This window comes from Pongo abelii, chromosome 8 (assembly GCF_028885655.2).
Source record: "Pongo abelii isolate AG06213 chromosome 8, NHGRI_mPonAbe1-v2.0_pri, whole genome shotgun sequence".
In the NCBI taxonomy this organism is placed as follows: Eukaryota; Metazoa; Chordata; class Mammalia; order Primates; family Hominidae; genus Pongo; species Pongo abelii.
The window spans coordinates 49,536,407-49,561,078 of NC_071993.2; the positions used below are offsets into that span (position 1 = coordinate 49,536,407).

General features: G+C 46.4%; 1 protein-coding gene across 1 annotated transcript in view; it reads left to right on the plus strand.

The window, feature by feature from the left end:
• Positions 1 to 14,911: 14,911 nt before the first annotated feature.
• Positions 14,912 to 24,672, plus strand: part of ZNF487 (zinc finger protein 487) — an 86,091-nt gene continuing 76,330 nt past the window's right edge. Inside the window, exon 1 of the mRNA XM_054523281.2 lies at positions 14,912 to 15,387. The gene's annotated coding sequence lies outside the window, so the exon portion shown is untranslated. The remainder of the gene's footprint in view (positions 15,388 to 24,672) is intronic.

The window sequence follows — 24,672 nt, forward strand, 5'->3', positions numbered from 1 at the left end:
AATGATGGATTAGGGTATAGTGATTAAATATATAATGTATACTTTAATATACATTAAAAAGTTCTGGAAGGATGTACTTCAAAATGTTATCAGTGGTTTCTTCCATTTTTCCCGTTTGGAATATTGGAACAACCGACTATCTTATTTTAGCCCCTTCTCGTTCCTTCATTGCTTCTCCAAATTCAGGGGCCTCATTGGAGCAAACCTGTTTGCAGGTCATCTGGGCACCCTCTTGAAATAAATCGTCTCTCTTTGCTCTTACAGGTCTCAACTGCTTCTTACCAATGTTAATTCCAGTGACTACTATCAGAATCTGATGAGCAATCCACTCATCAGAGAAGCTGTTTCTACACTCTCCTGAATGACCATTTTATAGATGCTGGGAAAAAACTGTATTAAAGACTATGAGTTAGCTGGGCTTGGTGGCTCATGCCTGTAATCCCAGCATTTTGTGAAGCCAAGGCGGGAGCATCGATTGAGCCTAGCAGTTCAAGACCAACCTTGGCGGCATAAGCGAGACCCTATCTCTACAAAAAATTTTAAAATTAGCCAGGTGTGGTGGTGTGCACCTATAGTCTTAGCTACTTGGGAAGCTGAGGTGGGAGGATTACTTCAGCCTAGGAGGTTGAGGTTGCAGTGAGCTGGGATCACACCACTGCCCTTCAGCCTGGGTGACAGAGCAGGACCCTGTCTCTTAAAAAAAAAAAAAAGTCGTGGACTTTGTTATCCTTATGCATATGACTCATCAATATATCTGTACTTCCATATAGAAAGAACACTTAGACCGGGCACAGTGACTCATGCCTGTAATCCCAGCACTTTGGGAGGCCAAGGCTGGCGGATCACTTGAGGCCAGGAGTTCAAGACCAGCCTGGCCAACATGGCGAAACCCTGTCTCTACTAAAAAATACAAAAATTAGCCTGGTATGGTGGCACACGCCTGTAATCCCTGCTACTCTGGAGGCTGAGGAATGAGAATAGTTTGAACCTGGGAGGTGGAGGTGGCAGTGAATCAAGATTGCTTCACTGCACTCCAGCCTGGGCGACAGAGTGAGACTCCATTTCAAGAAATAGATAACTGAGTAAATAAAATAAAATAAAAGAGAACACTTAGAAAGGAACATGCTATAGAAAACTAAAATTATAGATGTCAAAAATTTAATCTGTTATTTGTTACTGGAATATGTTCATCCTTGCACTTGGGACTAGACTTAGAGTATTTTAGAAATTGCAAACCAAATAATGAAGCTCCCATGCAGATCTGACTCAGAAAAACACAGAACACTGTGCGGAACACCATCCCTTTTCTCACCTTATACCCCTATTCTGCCTCCTCCATCCCTGGAAACAAGGCAACAGTCCTCTTTTGTGGTTACACGGTACCTTGCTTTAGACATTCTAACTGCCTTCATCCTCTCAAAAGTAGATAATTTAGGTAAGACTTAAGAAGTTTCATACTGCTGGCCGGACACGGTGGCTCACGCCTGTAATCCCAGCACTTTGGGAGGCCAAGGTGGGCGGATCACCTGAGGTTGGGAGTTCAAGACCAGCCTGACCAACATGGAGAAACCCCGTCTCTACTGAAAATACAAAAATTAGCTGGGTGTAGGAAATATATATATTTCCATAAAGCATTGAGTCTTCTGTTTAATCACATCAGTAGGAATCTGAAAGCAATTTTGGATTTTTTTTTTTTTTTTGAGATGGAGTCTTGTTCTGTCACCCAGGCTGGTGTGCTATGGTGCAATCTTGGCTCACTGCAACCTCCACCTCCCGGGTTCGAGCGATTCTCCTGCCTCAGCCTCATGAGTAGCTGGGACTACAGGTGCGTGCCATCATGCCCAGCTAATTTTTGTATTTTTAGTAGGGATGGGGTTTCACCATGTTGGCCAGGATGGTCTTGATCTCTTGACTTCACGGTCTGCCCGCCTTGGCCTCCCAAAGTGCTGGGATTACAGACATGAGCACCGCACCTGGCTAATTTTGGAATTTTCTACAAAAAAATTAGATTTTGTTTCTGCTGCCATAAATATTAATTATTCCTACTCAAAAGCCTGGCAGCTGTCTGCCCACTGCTGTGTAGAACATATTTATGTGATCACTACTTCGCATGGTAACTCTGAGAGATGGGTGGTTTTATCTCTCGGAGGGACTTGTCCAATGTCATAGAAATACATTATACAGCCAGACTTCATTGTACAAGGCCCAGATATGCATGGATTTCGCTTACCATGGTTTTGTTAAGTAACATCAGTCTCCGAACAACAGGGTTCAAATATCAGTTACTATAGTGTATTAAGTATGAGCAATTACATAAAATATAAACTTCATTGCCAGCTCGTCAGTGTACAAAGCACTGTGTGAATAACAAATGTACATGATCAGTGACAAGTTGCGTAATTTCTTTGAAAGTCTGTTATTTCGTTCACTCATGCACAGAAAGGCATGTGGTTGTGTTGCTTCTTGTCTCCCACCATACCGGGCCTCTTGGTAGGCTTTTACGAAGAAAACTAATTCTCAATATTTCTTTCTTTCTCTTTTCTTTTTTTTGTTGTTGTTGTTGGGGGACGGAGTCTCACTCTGTCACCCAGGCTGGAGTGCAATAGTGTAATCTCAGCTCACTGCAAACTCTGCCTCCCGGTTCCAAGTGATTCTCCTGTCTCAGCCTCCCAAGTAGCTGAGCCTACAGGCGCCCACCACCACACCTGGCTAATTTTTGTATTTTTAGTAGAGACAGGGTTTCACCATGTTGACCAGGCTGGTCTCAAACTCCTGACTTCAGGTGATTTGCCCAACTTGGCCTCCCAAAGTGCTGGGATTATAAGTGTAAGCCACAGCGCCTGGCCTCAATATTTCTAATGTATTAAATTACATAGTACCAGATAAATATTAGTTTTACTATTTTCATTTCCCTGTACATTTAAAACTGAAAGAGTTTTTAATGTTTTGGCAAAAAATTTTGAAAGTCACAGAACAATCATAATTTTTCTCGTTGATCATTAAGATTGCTTTGCATGGTATCAGCTTGTATGTTCACTTTTACAGTCTTACACTACTTTGTACTTATGGTACGGTACTTATGGTACTTTTTACTGGGCAAAGCAAGGAGACACACACATGCATACACGCATAGCAAATAAATCAGTCTGGCTTGAGAGGAAGATGGTTAGAATAGGACCCGGGCACAGTGGGTTTCTGTGCAGCTATTCGCCATTTAGGCAACTTTTCCAAAGTTGCTTAGCTTAGCTTCCCCGGGATGAGTTTTCTGGACTGCAAAATAATGGGTCTTTTTTTTTTTTTTTGAGACAGAGTCTCGCTCTGCCGCCCAGGCTGGAGTGCAGTGGCACCACCTCAGCTCACTGCAAGCTCTGCCTCCCGGGTTCACACCATTCTCCTGCCTCAGCCTCCCGAGTAGCTGGGACTACAGGCGCCCGCCACCACGCCCAGCTAATTTTTTGTATTTTTAGTAGAGACGAGGTTTCACTCTGTTAGCCAGGATGGTCTCAATCTCCTGACCTCGTGATCTGCCCGCCTCAGCCTCCCAAAGTGCTGGGATTACAGGCGTGAGCCACCGTGCCCGGCTATAATGGGTCTTAACTGGGACTCTTTCTCTTCTATCCCAGCCAGTCTGACTTCTGCCAGCCAGGCCTAACTTTCATCCCCTAAGAGAGAGAGGGTCACTTGATTCAGTATACAACGAAGTAATGAATACTGAATCTATAAGTAAGTCTACCGATATCTGTAAAAGCAGTGAAAAGCAATTTGGTTTCCTGAAAATGTTAACTATAAGTATTATTTCCTATCAGTTTGCTGATTTCCTATAAGTTGGCTGACTTAGCCACAAAGTTAAGTTTTCTTTCATCTTGACCACACCTGACAGGCCTGTTTCCATGGCTGGGATCCTCTCCCCATGGTTCTTTCTGGTGCTGAAATGCACTTGGGCAACCATACCCCTTAAATGTGCCTTTATGGGTTAGATGTGGTGGCTCATGTCTGTAATTCCAGCACTTTGGGAGGCTAAAGCAGAAGAATTACTTGAGGTCAGTTTGAGACCAGCCTGGGCAACATAGTGAGACCCCCGCCTCCCCCTCGATCTCTTTAAAAAAATGTTTTTGGCCGGGCACGGTGACTCATGCCTATAATCCCAGCACTTTGGGAGGCCGAGCCAGATGGATCACCTGAGGTTGGGAGTTTGAGACCAGCCTGGCCAACATGGAAAAACTCCCGACTCTACTAAAAATACAAGATTAGCGGGGAGTGGTGGCGCTTGCCTGTAATCCCAGCTATTCAGGAGGCTGAGGCAGGAGAATCGCTTGAACCTGGGAGACAGAGGTTGCAGTGAGCCGAGATGGCGCCATTGCACTCCAGCATGGGCAACAAGAGCGAAACTCCGTCTCAAAAAAAAAAGTATTTATGGTTATAAAATCTGAGAGGATAGCTGGGTGTGGTGGCACATACCTGTAGTCTCAGCTACTCAGGAGGCTGAGGCAGGAGACTCGCTTGAACCCGGGAGGCGGAGGTTGCAGTGAGTCAAGATGATGCCACTGCACTCCAGCCTGTGTGCACAGTAAGACTCTGACTCGAAAAAAACAAAAACAGAGGATGTAAAAAATTTCACTTTTGCTTTATTTTTTAACATTTGAAATATTTATAAAATATGGAAGTTCTTTCTAAGGACTATTTCAACTTGCTTGTGTCCTTCCTTCAGGCAGGGGCCTTCCCAGCTGTACTGGATGCAGCAGTAACTAAGCTGAAATTGGTCGTTGCCCTTGATTACTGGTGAACAACAAAGCAATTTCCCCTTGTTAAATAAAACAGGATAATTTAATTCAAAATACATGTGGGGCCAGGTGCAGTGGCTCACGCCACTTTGGAGGCTGAGGCAGGTAGATCATTTGAGGTCAGGAGTTCAAGACCAGCCTGGCCAACATGGTGAAGCCCCCCCCCCCCCCCAGCAGTAGTGGCATGTGCCTGTAATCCCAGCTACTCGGGAGGCTGAAGCAGGAGAATCGCTTGAACCTGGGAGGTGGAGGTTGCAGTGAGCCATGATTGCACCACTGCACTCCAGTCTGGGCGATAGAGTGAGACCCTGCCTCAAAAAAAAAATAAAAAGGCCGGGCATGGTGGCTTACGCCTGTAATCTCACCACTTTGAGAGGCCAAGGCGGGTGGATCACCTGAGGTCAGGAGTTCAAGACTAGCCTAACCAACATGGTGAAACTCTGTCTCTACTAAAAATACAAAAATTAGCTGGGTGTGGTGGCGGGCGCCTGTAATCCCAGCTACTTGGGAGGCTGAGGCATGAGAGTCGCTTGAACCCGGGAGGTGGAGAAGGTTGCAGTGAGCTGAGATCATGCCATTTCACTCCAGCCTGGATGGCAGCCTGAGACTATCTCAAAAAAAAAAAAAAAAAAAAAAGAAAAAGAAAATACATGTGGGCCGGGCATGGTGGCTGACGCCTGTAATCCTAGCATTTTGGGAGGCCAGGTGGGCCTATCACTTGAATTCAGTGGTTTGAAACCAGCCTGGCCAACCAATAGTGAAACCCTGTCTCTAATACAAATTTAAATATAAGCCAGGCATGGTGGTGTGTGCCTGGAGTCCCAGTTACTTGGGAGGCTGAGGCAGGAGAATCACTAGAACCCAGCAGGGAGGCTGAGGCAGCAGAATCACTAGGATCCAGGAGGCGGAGGTTGCAGCGGGCCGAAATCGCACCACTGCACTCCAGCTTGGGTGACAGAGGAGACTCTGTCTCAAAAAAAAAAAAAAGAAACCAAAACCAAAAAAAACACAAAACACATGTGAACATGTGCTCACTTCAGCAGCATATATAGTAAGATTAAAATGCACATGAACTCTTACAGAAAAAATATTTCTAGTAGTCAGCAAATACTGAAAATTTATTGAGCTCTGTGCCTGATGGTATAGAAGGTAAGAAGAATTAAACTGTTCTGTCCTTGCTTTTATTTATTTTTTAACGTGTTGGATACCAGCATCCTTGCTTTGTTTTTTTTTTTTTTGAGACAGAGTCTCGCTCTATCGCCCGGGCTGGAGTGCAGTGGCGCGATGTTGGCTCATTGCAACCTCTGCCTCCTGGGTTCACGTGATTCTTCTGACTCAGCCTCCAGAGTAGCTGGGATTACAGGCGTGCACCACCATGACCAGCTAATTTTTTATATTTTTAGTAGAGACAGGGTTTCACCATGCTGGCCAGGCTGGTCTCAAACTCCTGACCTCGTGATCTGCCCGCCTCGGCCTTCCAAAGTGCTGGGATTACAGGCATGAGTCACCGCGCCTGGCCAGCATCCTTGCTTTTTAGAGCACTTACTGCCAAGCTGAGGGATAAGTCAGATATTATACATTTTCAGAAAAGAAGACATATACAGGAGCTGCATGTAACTGGAAACAAACAGAATATTTGAGAATTGAAAAGTTTGATTAAATCACACAACAATGAAATATAAAGACTAATATAAAAATAGCACATTTCCAATCAATCCTTATCTGAAATAAATGTATATTGTGCACCTGTTAGGAACCCTATACCATACTAAAAACTAAATTAAAACCAACCACATTAAGCCCTTGAGGCAAAGTCAGAACAAACCCTCCTGATGCCTATGGAGCAGCGCTCCTTCACCCTGTTTCAGATATCAAGTCCCTGTGCTGTTCATAAATGAGACAACCTTACAATAAGCTGCTTTCAATTCACAGACATTGGGTCAATGCCTTTGGTGTGAAGTCATCCATGTTAGGGTACAATTTCATGATTCGACAAATGGAGTTAGAGTAAGCTCCCTATGTCTCCCTTCTGAGAAATTTTGCATCGACAGAGTAAAAGTGGATGGATAGCATATTAGGAGGCTGCACTTTTCTTCTATACTTTTTTTTTTTTTTTAGGCAGAGTCTCTGTTGCCTAGCCTGGAGTGCAGTGACGCAATGTTGGATCACTGTAACCTCTGCCTCCTGGGTTCAAGCGATTCTACTGCCGCAGCCTCCTGAGTAGCTGGGATTACAGGCATGTGCCACCACGCCTGGCTAATTTTTGTATTTTTAGTAAAGTTGGGGTTTCACCATGTTGGCCAGGCTAGTCTCGAACTCCTGACCTCAGGTGATCCACTCACCTCAGCCTCCCAGAGTGTTGGGATTACAGGCATGAGCCACTGCACCCGGCCTCTTCTATACATATTAGTAAAACTCCCACAGCATACTGCAGCATATTGTGAAATAACAGAATAATAAGCAAGGCTTGTCAGATAAAGGGGTTCCAACCCTTCAGGGCAAGTCAAGAAAGGCAGTACCTTAGCACACAGACTGAGCAACAGGTCAGGTTTAAGATAGGACTTCCATTGTTCTGTCTCAGACTAGAGCTCATTGTATGATACAGGGGCCATGCAGAGTTGTTGAGCACCTGAAATGTGGTTAGTTTGGCCAGGTGCGGTGGCTCACGCCTATAATCCCAGCACTCTGGGAGGCCAAGGCTGGTGGATGACGTGATCAGGTGATCGAGACCATCCTAGTTAACATGGTGAAACCATGTCTCTACTAAAAATACAAAAAATTAGCCAGGCGTGGTGTCACGCACCTGTAGTCCCAGCTACTTGGGAGGCTGAGGCAGGAGAATCACTTGAACCTGGGAGGCAGAGGTTGCACTGAGCCGAGATCGTGCCACTGCACTCCAGCCTGGGTGACAGAGTGAGGTTCTGTCTGGAAAAAAAAAAAGAAATGTGGTTAGTGCCACTGAGAGGCTTTTTACTTTATTGTATTGTATTATTTTTTGAGCCAGGGTCTTGCTTTGTCTGTAATCTCAGCACTTTGGAAGGCTGGGGTGGGTGGATCACCTGAGGTTGGGAGTTCGAGACCAGCTTGGTCAACATGGTGAAACCCCGTCTCTACTACAAATACAAAAATGAGCCAGGTGTGGTGGTGTGCGCCTGTAATCCCAGCTACTAGGGAGGCTGAGGCAGGAGAATTGCTTGAACACAGGAGGTAGAGGTTGCAGTGAGCCAAGATGGTGCCACTGCACTCCAGCCTGGGCAACACAGCAAGACTCCGTCTCAGATAAAAAAACAACAATAAACTTCACTGTATGTATATACCACATTTTGTTCATCCATTCATCTAACCAGTGGACACTTGACTCACCTCTATCTTTTGACTATTGTGAATAATGCTGCTATGAACATGAACATACAGTATCTGAGTTTCTGCTTTGAATTCTTTTGCATATAGACCCAAAAGTGGTATTGCTGGATTGTATGTATGGTAATTCTATTTTGTTTCCTGAGGATCTACCAGAACTGTTTTCCGTAGTGGCTGCACCATTTTACATTTCTATCAACAGTACATAGAGCTGACATTTCTTCATGTCCTTGCCTTAAATTTAAAAACAAATACTCATTCAGTTATTAGAAGACTTTTTTTTTTCTTTTGAGACAGTTTTGCTCTTGTTGCCCAGGCTGGAGTGCAATGGAGTGATCCTGGCTCACTGCAACCTCTGCCTCATGGGTTCAAGCGATTCTCCTGCCTCAGCTTCCTTAGTAGCTGGGATTACAGGCGCCCACCACCACACCCAGCTAATTTTTTGTATTTTTAATAGAGAAAGGGTTTCACTATGTTGGCCAGGCTGGTCTTGAACTCCTGACCTCAGGCGATCCACCCGCCTCAGCCTCCCAAAGTGCTGGGATTACAGGCATGAGCCACTGTGCCCGGCCTAGAAGACTTTTAAGTATGTTTAGAACAACTTGGGTATGTGAATCTACTTTTTCAACTATTATTTTATTTTATTTTTGAGACGGAGTGTTGCTTTGTCGCCAGGCTGGAGTGCAGCGGCCTGATCTCGGCTCACTGCAACCTCAACCTCCAAGGTTCAAGCGATTATCCTGCCTCACCTTCCCGAGTAGCTGGGACTACAGGCACCCACCACCATGTCCAGCTAATTTTTGTATTTTTAGTAGAGACGGGGTTTCACCATATTGGCCAGGATAGTCTCGCTCTCTTGAACTCGTGATCTGCCTGCTTCGGGCTCCCAAAGTGCTGGGATTACAGGCTTGAGCCACTGCACCTGGCGTCAACTATTATTTTTTATGGATTCTAAATAAAAATTAAGTATACCCAGGAAAATATAGCATATGCATTGAGATGTGCTGTAATACCAGGTTTCAAAGACTTAATACAGAAAAAAAGAATGTCAAATGTCTCATGGATAACTTTATTAATCACATGTGAAATATAATATTTTGGATATATTGAATCAAATAAAATATTAACACGAATTTCACCCGTTTCTTTTTACTTTTATAAATGCAGCTAGTATCAGTTTTTTGTTTTTTTTTTTTGAGACAGAGTCCTGCTCCGTCGCCCAGGCTAGAGTGCAGTGGCGCGATCTCGGCTCACCACAACCTCCGCCTCCTGGGTTCAAGCAATTGTCCTGCCCCAACCTATGGAGTAGCTGGGATTACAGGCATGCGCCACCATGCCTGGCTAATTTTATATTTTTAGTAGAGACAAGGTTTCTCCATGTCAGTCAGGCTAGTCTTGAACTCCCGACCTCAGAGGATCCACCCACCTCTGCCTCCTACAGTGCTGGGATTACAGGCGTGAACCACTGTGCCTGGCTGGCTTATCTATTTCTATGATCTATTCTACAGCACTGCTACAGAGGTAGCCTCCACTCATACCACATAATTATGAAAGCCATCAGATTCTGGAGGACAGACTCCTTTCCAAGTTGCAATTGTTGTAAGTCAAGTAATCCCTCTTCTCCCTCTTTTCTGCCCTTAACATGCATATGCATCTTCCTTTTATTACTGGATTCCCTGAATGGAAACATCTGTCCACTATTACTGCAGAAGGCTGGGCTGTCCCATGGTGACTGTCTGGTGTCCAGGCTTGAGTAACCTATTTTCTGTTTTGTTGGTTGTCCTGTATAGTGTTGATTAATTTCTGTGTCTGGAGAAGTCTAGAAGTAGGGGATGGGGTCGGGTGATGCTGACAACACCAAGAAAAGCTCAGGAGATGTGTCAATGTGTTTGCAGAGTCTAAAGAGATACCTTACTTCCTTCTCTTTTGATTTGACAATGCCGCCTTACCAAAACTTTTCCTGTTCCTCCTGCAGATTTGTGGTTTTTATTTTTTATAGAGACAGGGTCCCACTGTGTTGCCCAGGCTGGTCTCAAACTCCTGGGCTTAATTGATCCTCCTGCCTCGGCCTCCCAATGTGCTAGGATTATAGGTGTAAGCCACCACACTCAGCCACATTTGGGGTTTTTAATTTTATATTTATTTTAATTAATTATTTTGACATAGAGTCTTACTCTGTTGCCCAGGCTGTAGTGCAGTGGCATGATCATGGCTCACTGTAGCCTCAATGTCCTGGGCTCAGGTGATCCTTCCACCTCAGCCTCCTGAGTAGCTGGGACCACCAGCACTTGCTACCACACCTAGCTAATTTTTTTGTATGTTTTTTGTAGAGACGGGTTTTAGCCATGTTCCCAGCCTGTTTTAGCTTATTAAAAAAAAAATTTTTTTTTTTGAGAAGGAGTTTTGCTCTTGTTGCCCAGGCTGGAGTGCCGTGGCACGATCTCGGCTCACCGCAACCTCCGCCTCCCAGGTTCAAGCAATTCTCTGCCTCAGCTTCTTGATTAGCTGGGATTACAGGCGCCTGTCATCACACCAGGATAATTTTTGTATTTTTTGTAGAGACAGGGTTTCACCATCTTGGCCAGGCTGGTCTTGAACTCCTGACCTCATGATCCACCTGCCTCAGCCTCTCAAAGTGCTGGGATTACAGGCGTGAGCCACCGCACCCAGCCTAAATTTTTTTTTTTTTAGAGATAGGGTCTCACTACGTTGCTTAGGCTGGTCTTAAACTTCCAGGCTCAAGTGATTCTCTCACCACAGCCTCCTGAGTAGCTGGGATTACACGCATCAGCCCCTGTGCCTGGCTACATCTGTGGTTCTTTTTTTTTTTTTTTTTTTTTGAGACGGAGCCTCCCTATATTGCAATGGCACGATCTCAGCTCACTGCAACGTCTGCCTCTCAAGTTCAAGCGATTGTCTCACCTCTGCCTCCCCAGTAGCTGAGACTACAGGCTTGCGCCACTACGCCCAGCTAATTTTTGTATTTTTTTTTTTTTTTTTGAGACAGAGTCTCGCACTGTTACCTAGGCAGTGGCACTGCAACCTCTGCCTCCCAGGTTCAAGCGATTTTCCCACCTCAGCCTGCCGAGTAGCTGGGATTACAGGCACCTGCCACCATGCCTGGCTAATTTTTTTTTTTTTTGAGGCGGGGTCGTGCTGTGTTGCCCAGGCTGGAGTGCAGTGGTGCAATCTTGGCCCACTGCAAGCGCCGCCTCCCGGGTTCATGCCATTCTCCTGCCTCAGCCTCCCGAGTAGCACTTTGGGAGGCTGAGGTGGGCAGATCACCTGAGGTCAGGAGTTTGAGACTAACCTGGCGAACATGACAAAACCCCGTCTCTACTAAAAATAAAAAAATTAGCTGGGTGCAGTGGCTCGCGTCTGTAATCCCAGCACTTTGGGAGGCCAAAGCAGGAGGATCACTTAAGCTCAGGAGTTCGAGACCAGCCTGGGCAACATGGTGAAACCTCGTCTCTACTAAAAATGCAAAAATGAGCCAGGCGTGGTGTCGTGCACCTGTAGTCCCAGCTACTTGGGAGGATGAGGCAGGAGAATCGCTTGAACCTGGGAGGCAGAGGTTGCAGTGAGTTGAGATCACGCCCCGGCACTCCAGCCTGGACGACAGAGCAAGCTTGACTCAGTGTCCAAAAAAAAAAAAAAAGAAATGTTTGTTTTGGCCAGATGCAGTGGCTCACAGCTGTAATCCCAGCACTTTGGGAGGCCGATGCGGGAGGAGGATCACTTGAACCCAGGAGTTAGAGATCAGCCTAGGTAACATAGCAAGTCTGTGTCTCTCCAAAAAAATTTAAAAATCAGCTGGGTGTGGCTGGGCATGGTGGCTCAATCCTGTAATCCCAGCACTTTGGGAGGCAAAGACAGGCAGATCACTTGAGATCAGGAGTTCAAGACCAGCCTGGCCAATACGGTGAAACCCCGTCTCTACTAAAAATCCAAAAATTAGCCAGGCGTGGTGGCATGAGCCTGTAGTTCCACCTACTTGGGAGGCTGAGGCAGGAGAATCGCTTGAACTTGGGAATCGGAGGTTGCAGTGAGCTGAGATTGTGTCACTGCACTCCAGCCTGGGCGTTGCAATGAGACTCCCATCTCAAAAAAAAAAAAAAAAAAAGGCCAGGCACGGTGGCTCACGCCTGTAATCCGAGCACTTCGGGAGGCCAAGAAGGACAGATCATGAGGTGAGGAGTTTGAGACCAGTCTGGCCAACATAGTGAAACCCCCTCTCTACTAAAAACACAACAAGCTAGCTGGGTGTGGTGGTGTGCGCCTGTAATCCCAACTACTCCAGAGGCTGAAGCAGGAGAATCGCGTGAACCTGGGAGGTGGAGGTTGCAATGAGCCGAGATCGCGCCATTGCACTCCAGCCCGGGAGACAGTGCGAGACACCATCTCAAAAAAAAAAAAAAGAAAAAAAAATCAGCTGGGTGTGGTGGTGACCCCCTGTCGTCCCAGTTACTGGGAGGCTGAGAGGCTGAGGTGGTAAGATTGCTTGAGCTGAGGTCAAGGCTGCAGCGAGCTGAGATCCTGCCACTGCACTTCTGCCTAGGGGATGGTGCAAGACCCTGTCTCAAAGAGAGTAAAAAAAAAAAAAAAGAAAAATTTATTTTGATTTCTCATTAGAGTATAGGCTCTGAAGTTTCATTTGTGCATGAGTTACGTATCCTTCATATATAAATATAAGTGTATCTATATTGGCCGTGTCTACCAGTCAGACTACCAAAGGCATACATATGGTGGAATGATTTGCTGTTTCAGTGACTGCATATATTCCTGTGAACTAGTTATTATTCGGGGCTATTAGTTGCTGCACTGAGACATCACACCTTTGAAACCATGGGGTGTCTTAGTAGACTTGTTAGAGGGCTTGTTATACCATTTGGACTTATGGCTGGTGATTTTGGGGAGGGTCCAAGGACAGGACTGTGTTTTGGATTGGGTGTTGTACTAACACAGGGGCAACTCAGAGATTATTTTAACAATTTTAGGTGGGGCGCGGTGGCTCACGCCTGTAATCCCAACACTCTGGGAGGCCGAGGCAGGCGGATCACTTGAGATCAGGAGTTTGAGACCAGCCTGGCCAACCTGGTGAAACCCCATCTCTACTAGGTGGCAGGTGCCTGTAATCCCAGCTATTTGAGAGGCTGAGGCAGGAGAATTGCTTGAACCTGGGAGGCAGAGGTTGCAGTGAGCCGAAATTGTGCCACTTCACTCCAGCCTGGGCGACAGAGCAAGACTCCTTCTCAAAAAGAAAAAAAATTTTTTTTTAATCCAGAAAGCAGGAGGAATAGAGAGGAGCTAAAGCTGTCATTGGAGAAAAAGCAGTAACTACTCATGCTAGCTGAAGAAGGGATGTTTATTCTTCTGTGTGTGTTGTTGCGCAGTGCCAGTTTTTATTTATGCAGGCAAGAGCACCGATCGGAATTATTTCTCCTTCCCTCAGTCACAGAGAGAACTCGTTTGATATCAATTTTCTGTGAACTTGTTTGTGTTCATCAAGTAATCCAGGCCAGCTACCGTGGTTCTCAGGGCTTTTCTTTTTTTTTTTGGGACAGAGTCTCGCTATTGTTGCCCAGGCTGGAGTGCAATGGCGAGATCTCGGCTCACAGCAACCTCTGCCTCCCGGGTTCAAGCTATTCTCCTGCCTCAGCCTCCCGAGTAGCTGGGATCACAGGCATGTGCCACCACACCCAGCTAATTTTGTATTTTTAGTAGAGATGGAGTTTCACCATGTAGGCCAGGCTGATCTTAAACTCCTGATCTCAGGTGATCCACCCGCCTTGGCCTCCCAATGTGTTAAGATTACAGGCGTAAGCCACCACGCCCGGGCTTTTTATTATTTTTCTTAATAATGCTGCACCTAACCACATTTAGGTGGCAGGCAAAAGAATATTGCTTAGCTGCTTTGCTATAGAAATGACAACTCTTGGGCAGGGGCGCGGTGGCTCACGCCTGTAATCCTACCACTTTGGGAGGCCGAGGCCAGTGGATCACCTGAGGTCAAGAGTTCGACACCAGCCTGGCCAAAATGGTGAAACCCCATCTCTACTAAAAACAAAAAAAATTAACCGGGCGTGGTGGCGGACGCCTGTAATCCCAGCTACTCGGGAGCCTGAGGCAGGAGAATCACTTGAACCCGGGAGGCGGAGGTTGCAGTGAGCCAAGATCGCGCCACTGCACTCCAGCCTGGGCAACAAGAGCGAAACTTCGTCTCAAAAAAAAAAAAAAGAAAAAAAGGACAACTTTTGATCCCTGAGGCTGCTAATTCCAACTGTGTGCATGTGCTTAACAAATACCTCCGCACCCAGGCCTGGGAAGTTGGCTGCTTTGTGTACAGCAAATACAGCAGGCCTGATGTAGCAGAACTCTGACGAAAACGAACTGGACGCGTATTTCTCCTGCAGCGAAGGTCATGCTGCTGACAACCTCTGCCTTGCACTTTGTCCCTGGGAAGGAGGCCTGTGGCCAGTCCTACCTCCTGGAAAGCCGGGGTGCGTCAGAGGACCTGATGCGGAGCGGGGACCCCATCCTCTCCGTGTCTCCCCAAGAGGCGGCGGCACAGGCTGCCTGCGCTCCTTAAGCTAGGTCAGTTCCCTGGCCCACAGTTCTCGTTCTCCCAACATCCTCAGCAGAAAACGACCTTCGTTTTTTCCTCTTGCGCCGGTCTTGAAGCGGGGCGTCCTTTGGGCTCACGTGCGGCGCCCAGCGGCCTCAAGCGTCAGCTGCCTCCAGGGCCTCAGGAGCAGTGGCTGGGGCCTGCCCTCCAGCGCCCGGGGTCCTCGGCCCAGCCCTGCTCCGAGCGCTTCACAATGGCGTCGCGGCCCCGCCCCCGGTCGCCCAGCCGCGGTCCCAGCCTCCTTCGGTTTCATGGGGAAGCCGGACTGCGCCGTGTCTTCCTGAAGAAGGCTGGGGTAAGAGTCCGGCCAGCGGACAAGAGGGCAGCTGATAGCAGGGTGGGATGCCCGCGGCATAGGGCCGAGCCCCCGCTAGGCACCCGTGAGCAGCAGGGCTTCCGGAAGCGCAGGGAGCGCTGGACTGGCGGGCGCCCGGGATTCCCGCAGGCCCGCCTCTCGGAGGCCCCGCCCAGGGAGCGCTGCGGCAGTTTCCATGGTGAGATGGTCAACAAGCCTGTAAGTTCCTCAGCTACGACGACCAGGTACCTCGGGTTCCTCCGTCCTCCGAGAGACCGCCGAGGTGCGGGCTGTGAGAAAGGGAGCGTGGAGCCTCCGAGGCCGAGGTGAGGGGCGGCTGGCGGGCAGGGGCCGGGTCTGAGGTCGAGGGCCGCACACCCAGGATCGAGCGGGGACTGGGCCCGCTGGGGGTGGGGACCGTGGGGCTGGGATTTGGGATCAGGGCGAGTCGTGGCAGAGAGAACCCAGAGGATTCTTGACCCCAGTGCGGGAGCGGCCAGCCCACCCTGGAGAAGCGAGACGAGGGCAACCAGAAGGAACCGAGTCTGAGGAAGCGCTTCCTCTGGGCAGGGATATTGGGAGAGTCCTGGACGAGTGACTCTGGACCTAGGAGGCATGAGAGGTCTACACACACTTGCAAGGAAGGATACCTCATGATTGTTGAGTTGTGGTGAGAAAAGAGGCCCTTTTTAGTTTATTTTTTAAGGCAGTACATTCACATACTTAAGAGTCAGAAACTTGCACAAGGCCTTATTACTCAAAACTCCCTTTTCCCAGTTCCTTCTGAGGAAATAGTTTCAAATCTTTGAACTTTTTTCTCCGGAAATTTTCTTTCTTTCTCTTACGTCGGCAGCTCTTCCCTGTGTTCTTCCTTCATTAGCTTTACTAAGTTTGTATTCTTTGGTTGGAAATATTTATTTATTTATTTATAAATAGAAACAGGGGTATCACTATGTTGCTCAGGCTGGTCTTGAACTCCTGGGCTCAAGTGATTCTCCTGCTTTAGCCTCCCAAAGCGCGGGGATTACGGGCTGAACCACCGCCTCCCACCGAAATATTTCTTCATTGATTTCCTTTGCCTCCTAGTGTTACTTTTCTGCTGTGTGTGTAATAGCCATTTGTTTTTTCTTTCTCCTTTCTAGTCATATCCTTAAATACATTTTGCACTAATTCTTTTTGAAACCTCATCATGGAGAGAACTTGAATTTAGCAGATGAGGGGTGAGTGCAGGCTTTTGTCTTAGGTTCCATATATATATATATATATATATATTTTTTTTTTGAGATGGAGTCTCCCTCTGTCGCCCAGGCTGGAGTGCAGTGGCGTGATTTTGGCTCACTGAAACCTCCACCTCCTGGGTTCAAGCAATTCTCCTGCCTCAGCCTCCCAAGTGACTAGGATTACAGGCACGTGCCACCACACCTGGCTAATTTTTGTATTTTTAGTAGAGACAGGGTTTTGCCTTGTTGGCCAGGCTGGTCTCGAATTACTGACCTCAGGTGATCCACCTGCCTCAGCCCCCCAAAGTGCTGGGATTACAGGCGTGAGCCACCACACCCAGCCCCCATATATTAAGAAATATACCCTTGTGTATTGTTGGTAAGAATGTAAAATGGTACAGCAGCTATGGAAAACAGTATGGCAGTTCCTCAAAAAATTAACAAATAGAATTGCCATATGATCCGGCAATACCACTTCTGGGTCTGAATCCAAGAGAAATGAAAGCGGGGACTCAGTTACTTGTACAGTCATGTTCATAGCAGCATTATTTGCAATAGTCAAAAGGGAGAGGTAACCCCAGTGTCCATTGATAGATGGATAAACAAAATGTGTCATATACAATAGAATATCATTCAGCCTTAGGAAGAAAATCTTGGCTGGATGCAGCGGCTTATGCTGGTAATCCCAGCACTTTGGGAGGCCAAGGTGGGAGGATTGCTTGAGTCCAGGAGTTCCAGACCAGCCTGGGCAACATAGCGAGATCCTGTTTCCACAAAAAATAAAATAAAATAAACAATACAAAAACTAGCTGGGCAGGCCAGGTGCGGTGTCTCACGCCTGTAATCCCAGCACTTTGGGAGGTCGAGGTGGGTGGATCAGAAGGTCAGGAGTTCGAGACCAGCCTGGCCAATATGGTGAAACCTTGTATCTACTAAAAGTACAAAAAAATTAGCCGGGCATGGTGGCACATGCCTGTAATCCCAGCTACTTGGGAGGCTGAGGCAGAAGAATTGCTTGAATCTGGGAGGCAGAGGTTGCAGTGAGCCGAGATCACGCCACTGCACTCCAGCCTGGGTGACAGAACGAGATTTCGTCTCAAAAAAAAAAAAAAAAAAAAAAATTAGCTGGGCATTGTGTTGTGGCATGTGCCTGTAGTCCTAGCTACTCTGGAAGCTGAAGTCGGAGGATTACATGTGCCTAGGAGGTTGAGGCTTCAGTGAGCCATGATTGCACTGCTGTACTCCAGCCTGAGTGACAGAGCAAGACTCCATCTCTTCAAGAAATAAAAATAAGATGGCCGGGTGCGGTGGCTAATGCCTGTAATCCCAGCACTTTGGGAGGCTGAGGAGGGCAGATCACCTAAGGTCAGGAGTTCAAGACCAGCCTGGCCAACATGGTGAAACCCTGCCTCTACTAAAAATACAAAAATTAGCTGGGCATGGTGGCAGTCGCCTGTAATCCCAGCTACTCAGGAAGCTGAGGCAGGGAGAATTGCTTGAACCTGGGAGGCAGAGGTTGCAGTGAGCCGAGATGGCACCACTACACTCTAGCCTGGGTGACAGAGTGAGACTCCATCTCAAAAATAAATAAATAAATAAATAAGTGAAAATAAAAAAGAAAATGTCATATACTGCAACATGGATGAATGTTGACGATATTATGTTAAGTGAAGTAAACCAGTAATGGACAAATATTGTATGATTCCACTTATATGAGAATCTAAAGTAGTCAAATTCATGTAAACAGAAAAGTAGAATGGCGGTTGCTAGAGGCTGTGGTAAGGAGGAATGGGAAGTTGTTTAATGGGTATAGAGTTTCAGATTTGCAAGATGAAAATGTTCTAGAGATGTTTCATAACAATGTGAATCTATTTAAGATTGAACTGTATACTTTAAAAAGATTAATTGGTAAGTTTTGTTTTATATATATATATATCTATATATATATATATATTTATTTTATTTTATTTTTTTTGAGACAAAGTTTCACTCACATTGTCCAGGCCGGAGTGCAGTGGAGAGATCTCAGCTAACTGCAGCCTCCGCCTGCCCGGCTCAAGCAATTCTCCTGCCTCAGCCTCCCGAGTAGCTGGGATTACAGGTGCCCGCCACCATGCCCGGCTAATTTTTTATATTTTTAGTAGAGATGGGCTTTTGGCATGTTGGCCAGGCTGATTTCGAACTCCTGGCCTCAGGTAATATGCCCGCCTTAGCATCCCAAAGTGCTGGGATTACAGGTGTGAACCATTGCGCCCTGCCTATATTTTTAATCAAAAGAGTTTAAGGAAGGGCACAGTGGCTCACACCTATAATCCCAGCACTTTGGGAGTCCGAAGTGGTAGGATCACCTGAGATCAGCAGTTTGAGACCAGCCTGTTCAACATGGTGGAACCCTATCTGTACCAAAAAATACAAAAATTAGCCCGGCATGGTAATGCTTGCCTGTAGTCCCAGCTACTTGGGAGGCTGATGTGGGAGAATCTCTTGAATCCGGGAGGCAGAGGCAGCAGTGAGCTGAGATTGCGCCACTGCACTCCAGCCTGGGCAACAGAGTGAGACTCTGTCTCAAAAAAAAAAGAAAAAAAGAAACAGACGACTACCCTCATATTTATGGTCCTTTGTGTAGTTCCTCCTCATGGCTCCCTCCTTTACCCTAGGGTGACCACTGTCTTCAACTTCATGCTTGTCACTTAACTTGCTTTTCTTTGTAATTTGACTAAAATTGTCTGTATCCCAAGAAAAGACATATTGAGTAGTTTTGCATGACCTTGGACTTTTTTTTTTTTTTTTTTTTGAGACAGAGTCACTCTGTTGCCTAGGCTGGAGTGCAGTTGTGTGATCATAGTTCACTGTAGCCTCGATCTTCTTGGCTCCAGAGATCCTCCCACCTTAGCCTCCCAAGTAGCTGGGACCACAGGTACATGCTACCACACCTGGTTAAATTTTTTTTTTTTTTTTTTTTTGGTGGAGACAGGGTCTCCCTGTGTTGCCCAGGCTGGTCTTGAACTCCTGGGCTTAAGCAATCCTTCCACCTCAGCCTCTCAAAGTGCAGGTATTACAGGCGTGAGCCAGGCTGCTCCCAAACTCCTAACCTCAAGTGATCCACTTGGCTTGGCCTCCCAAAGTGCTGGGATTATAGACATGAGCCACTGCACCAGACCGGTTTGCCTTTTTTTTTTTTTTTTTGAGATGGAGTCTCACTCCTTCGCCCAGGCTGGAGTGCAGTGGCACGATCTCGGCTCACTGCAACCTCCGCCTCCCGGGTTCAAGCAATTCTCCTGTGTCAGCCTCCCGACTAGCTGGGACTACAGGCACCTGCCACCATGCCCAGCTAATTTTTTGTATTTTTAGTAGAGACGGGGTTTCACCTTGTTGGTCAGGTTGGTCAGGAACTCCTGACCTCAGGTGATCCACCCACCTCGGCCTCCTAAAGTACTGGGATTACAGGCATGAGCCACCGTGCCCGGCCAATTTTTGTAGAGACAGGGTTTTGCCATGTTGCCCAGGCTAGTCAGGGCCTCACTCTGTCACCCAGGCGGGAGTTGCAGTGGTGCAATCTCGGCTCACTGCAACCTCTGCCTCCTGGGTTCAAGTGATTCTCCTGCCTCAGCCTCCTGAGTACCTTGGATTATAGGTGCATGCCACTGTGCTTGGCTAATTTTTGTATTTCTAGTTGAGATGGGGTTTCACCATGTTGGCCAGGCATGTCTTGAACTCCTGACCTCAAGTGATCCACCCGCGTTGGCCTCCCAAAGTTCTGGGATTACAGGCATGAGCCACCGTGCCCAGCCTTCTCCTGTCTTTACATATAAATTTTAGAATAAGGTTGTTTATAAAATATCTTGCTGTGGTTGGCCATGTAGGCTTATGCCTGTAATCTGAGTGCTTTGGGAGGTAGAGGCGGGAAAATCAAAGTCAGGAGTTCAAGACCAGTCTGGGCAATGTAGCTAACCCTGTCTGTACGAAAAAAAATTTTAAATTTAGCTGGATGTGATGGCACATGCCTGTACTGTAGTCCTAGCTACTTTGGACACTGCGGTGTAAGGATTGCTTGAGCTCAGAAGTTTGAGGTTATAGTGAGCTATGGTAACACCACTACACTGTACCCTAGCCTGGTCTACAGAGGGAGACCCTGTCTCTAAAAAAAAAAACAACAACAAAAAAAAAACAAAGAAAAAAACTCTTGCTGTGAATTTGATAGGGAAAATGTTAAATTTATATATTGTTTTGGAATTTTGGAGAGCACTGACATCTTTATTATATTGAGTCTTTTAATCCATTAACATAGTATGTCTCTTCATTTGCTTAGATGTTCCTGAATTTATTTTATAAGCATTTTGTAGTATTCAGGGTACAAGTTGTGTTCAGCATACAAGTCTGATATGTGTTTGTTAGATTTATAGCTAAGTGTGCTTGCTTCGACAGCACATATACTAAAATTGGAATGATACAGAGATTAGCAATTTAAAGTATTTTTAAATTTATAGCTTAGTAATTTTTTCAATTATTACGAATGGTATTTTATTTTTAATTTAGGTGTCCATGTTTTATTGCTAATATATAGAAATACAGTTGATTTTTTAGTTGAGCTTATGTTCTATGGCCTTTCTAAACTTACTCGTTCTAGCTTTTTTTTTTTTTTTTTTTTGAGACAGAGTTTTGCTCTTGTCGCTCAGGCTGGAGTGCAATGGCATGATCTCTGCTCACTGCAACCTCTGCCTCCCGGATTCAAGCAATTCTCCTGCCTCAGACTCCCGAGTAGCTGGGATTACAGCCACCCGCCACCACGCCTGGCTAATTTTTATATTTTTAGGAGAGACGAGGTTTCACCTTGTTAGCCAGGCTGGTCTCGAACTCCTGACCTCAGGTGATCCACCCACCTTGGCCTTCCAAAGTGCTGGGATGAAAGGCCTGAGCTACCCTGCTGGGCCTAGTTTTTTTTTTTTTTTTTTTTTTTGAGATGGAGTCTTGCTCTGTCGCCCAGGCTGGAGTGCAATGGAGCAGTCACGGCTCACTGCAACCTCCCCCTACCGGGTTCAAGAGATTCTCCTGCCTCAGCCTCCCAAGTAGCTGGGATTACAGGCACATGCCACCGCGCCCAGCTAATTTTTGTATTTTTAGTAGAGATGAGGTGTCACCATGTTGGCCAGGCTGGTCTCGAACTCCTGACCTCAGGTAATCCACCTGCCTCAGCCTCCCAAAGTGCTGGGATTACAGGAGTGAGCCACCATGCCCGGCCCGTTTTTTTTGTTTTAATTAATTTTTTTGTAGAGATGGAAGTCTCACTATGTCGCCTAGGCTGGTCTCAAACTCCTAGCCTCAAGCAATTCCCCCCAACTCAGCCTCCCAAAGTGTTGGGAGTACAGACATGAACCACTGCACCTGGTGGAGGAGTTGTCTTTTTGTATATTGCTTGAAATTTTTTTTTTTTTTTTTTTTGGAGACAGAGTCTCGCTCTGTCACCCGGGCTGGAGTGCAACGGCATGATCTTGGCTCACTGCAACCTCTGCCTCCCGGGTTCAAGCGATTCCTCTGCCTCAGCCTCCTGAGTAGCTGGGACTGCAGGTGTGCACCACCACACCCGGCTAATTTTTTGTATTTTTAGTAGAGACGTGGGTTTCACCATGTTAGCCAGGATGGTCTCCCATCTCCTGACCTCGTGATCCGCCTGTCTCGGCCTCCCAAAGTGCTGAGATTACAGGCGTGAGCCACCGTGCCCGGCTCCTAAAAGTTTTCTAACAAAGCTCCTTCTCTCCTTGTCCTTTGGCTAGAAAGCGACGGATTTTCTTAGGCTTTTAAAATCTGTACCCATTGATGTTTTCAGATTGCTGGCTTCTGTAACATCTAGTCTGGGATATATGAGGCAAAAAGAATACCCAGCGAACCCAGCACTGTGTCATTCTTTGAGTTCCAAGATCCCGTGCTGGTCTGCTATTTTCTACCTTTCAGTCCATATCATGTTTATTTATATATAATTTCAGAGTGTTGAGCTTCACTTAATGGGAGGAGTATGAAGCAGTACCCTGAACTGGAAGTGTTGCTTTCATTTTTGAAAGACATTTTTGTTGCCGGGCATGGTGGCTTTCCTTTGTTTAGGTTTCATTGAGCTTCTTGGAATTATAGGTTTACAGGTTGTTAGTTTTTTGTTTGTTTGTTTGTTTTTGAGATTAGGTTTCACTCTGTCACCCAGGCTGGAGTGGCATGATCTCAGCTCCCTGCAACCTCTGCCTCTGGGCTCAGGTCAGCCTCTCATCTCAGCATCCCAAGTGGCTGGGACCACAGGTGCACACCACCACTCCAGGCTAATTTTTTAATGTTTTTGGTAGAGATGGGGTTTCACCATGTTGCCCAACTTGTCTTGAACTCCTGAGCTCAAGTGATCCTCCTGCCTCGGCCTCCCAGGCAGTGCTGGGATTACAGGTGTGAGCCACTGCACCTGGCCTTAGATTTATGGGTTTTTATTGTAAGGGTAGAAAGATTTAGGCCATCATCTCTTTGAATATTTTTTATGCCAACAACCCCCCATCCTCCTTCCAGTTATGTATATCTTAGGCTGCTTTAAATCATCACACAGCTCAGTGATGTTCTTTTCATTGTTTTGGATTTTTTTTTCAGAAATGAACTTAGTTGCCTTCAGGTTCAGTAATCTTTTCTTCTGTAATGTCTAATCTGCTGTTCATTTCATTCAGTGTATTTTTCATCTCAAACATGGTTTTCATTTTCAGAATTTTTTTTTTTTTTCTTTAGAGACGAGATCTTGCTAGGTTGTGCAGGCTGGTCTTAAATTCCTGGGCTCAAACAATCTTCTCACCTCAGCCTTCCAAAGTGCTGGGATTATAGGTGTGAGTCACCACACCTCGCCCATTTTCAGAATTTTGACTGGATGTTTTTATATCTTTCCTATACTGTAATTCTCATTGTAGGTCATGTTTTCTTGCCTGTTTGCATGCCTGGTATCTTATTGGATGTTAGGCATTGTGAATTTTACTTTTTGGATGCAGGATATTTTTGTATTCCTGTGAATCTTCTTGAGCTTTATTCTGGGATATAGTTAAGTTACCTGAAAACAGTTTGTTCTCTTTGGTTTTTGTCTTTTTAGGATTATTAGGCAGGTCCAGGGCATTGTTCATTCTGGGGCAAATTATTCCCCACTGCTAAGGCTAGATCTTCCTGAGTACTTTACCCAGTGGGCCATGAATTATGACATTTTCTTTTCTTTTCTTTTTTTTTTGAGACAGAGTCTTGCTCTGTTGCCCAGGCTGGAGTGCAGTGGCACGATCTTAGCTCACTGCAACCTCCACCTCACGGGTTCAAGCGATTCTCCTGCCTCAGCCTCCTGAGAGCTGGGATTACAGGTATGTGCCACCATGCCCAGCTAATTTCTGTATTTTTAGTAGAGATGGGGTTTCACTATGTTGGCCAGGCTGGTCTTGAACTCCTGACCTCAAGTGATCTGCCCGCCTCGGCCTCCCAAAGTGCTGGGATTACAGGTGTGAGCCACCACGCACAGCCTGAATTATGACTTTTCTAATCTGCCTGGTGTGGGAACAGGCACTATTCCATGCCCTGTGTGAGCACTGGGCACTGTTCCCTCTGATCTTTTTAGATGGTTCTTTTGCCAGATGTGGGTAATGCCCTTATACTCATGTGCTGATCAATACACTGCTGAACTCTCAAGGGGGACGCTGCAGGTCTCTGGGGTTTTCTCTCCACCATGCAGCTCTTTCTTCTTTGGTGCTGTGTTCTGTGAATTCTAGCTGCCTGTGTCTCCCCAGACTATCAAATCTATCTTTTCAACTCAAGGAATCTGCCAGGCTCTGCCTTAGTTATTTTTCCTTGTAGCACATTCTACAAACTACTCAAGTCAGTTAGCTGGGGCACTTGTAGGACTCATCTCATTTGTTTCCTATCTCTTAGGGATTACTCTCTGTTTTCTGATGTTCAGGGTCTTAGAAACCATTTTTTTTTTTTTTTTTTTGAGACGGAGTCTCACTCTTTCGCCCAGGCTGGAGTGCAGTGGCGCGATCTCGGCTTACTGCAAGCTCCACCTCCCGGGTTCACGCCATTCTCCTGCCTCAGCCTCCGGAGTAGCTGGGACTGTAGGCGCCTGCCACCACGCCTGGCTAATTTTTTGTATTTTTACTAGAGACGGGGTTTCACCATGTTAGTCAGGATGGTCTCGATCTCCTGACCTCGTGATCCACCTGCCTCGGCCTCCCAAAGTGCTGGGATTACAGGCGTGAGCCACCATGCCTGGCCAATTGGAAACCATTTATTTTTATTTTTATTTATGAAGTATTTATTGATCATTCTTGGGTGTTTCTCGGAGAGGGGGATATGGCAGGGTCATAGGATAATAGTGGAGAGAAGGTCAGGAGATAAACACATGAA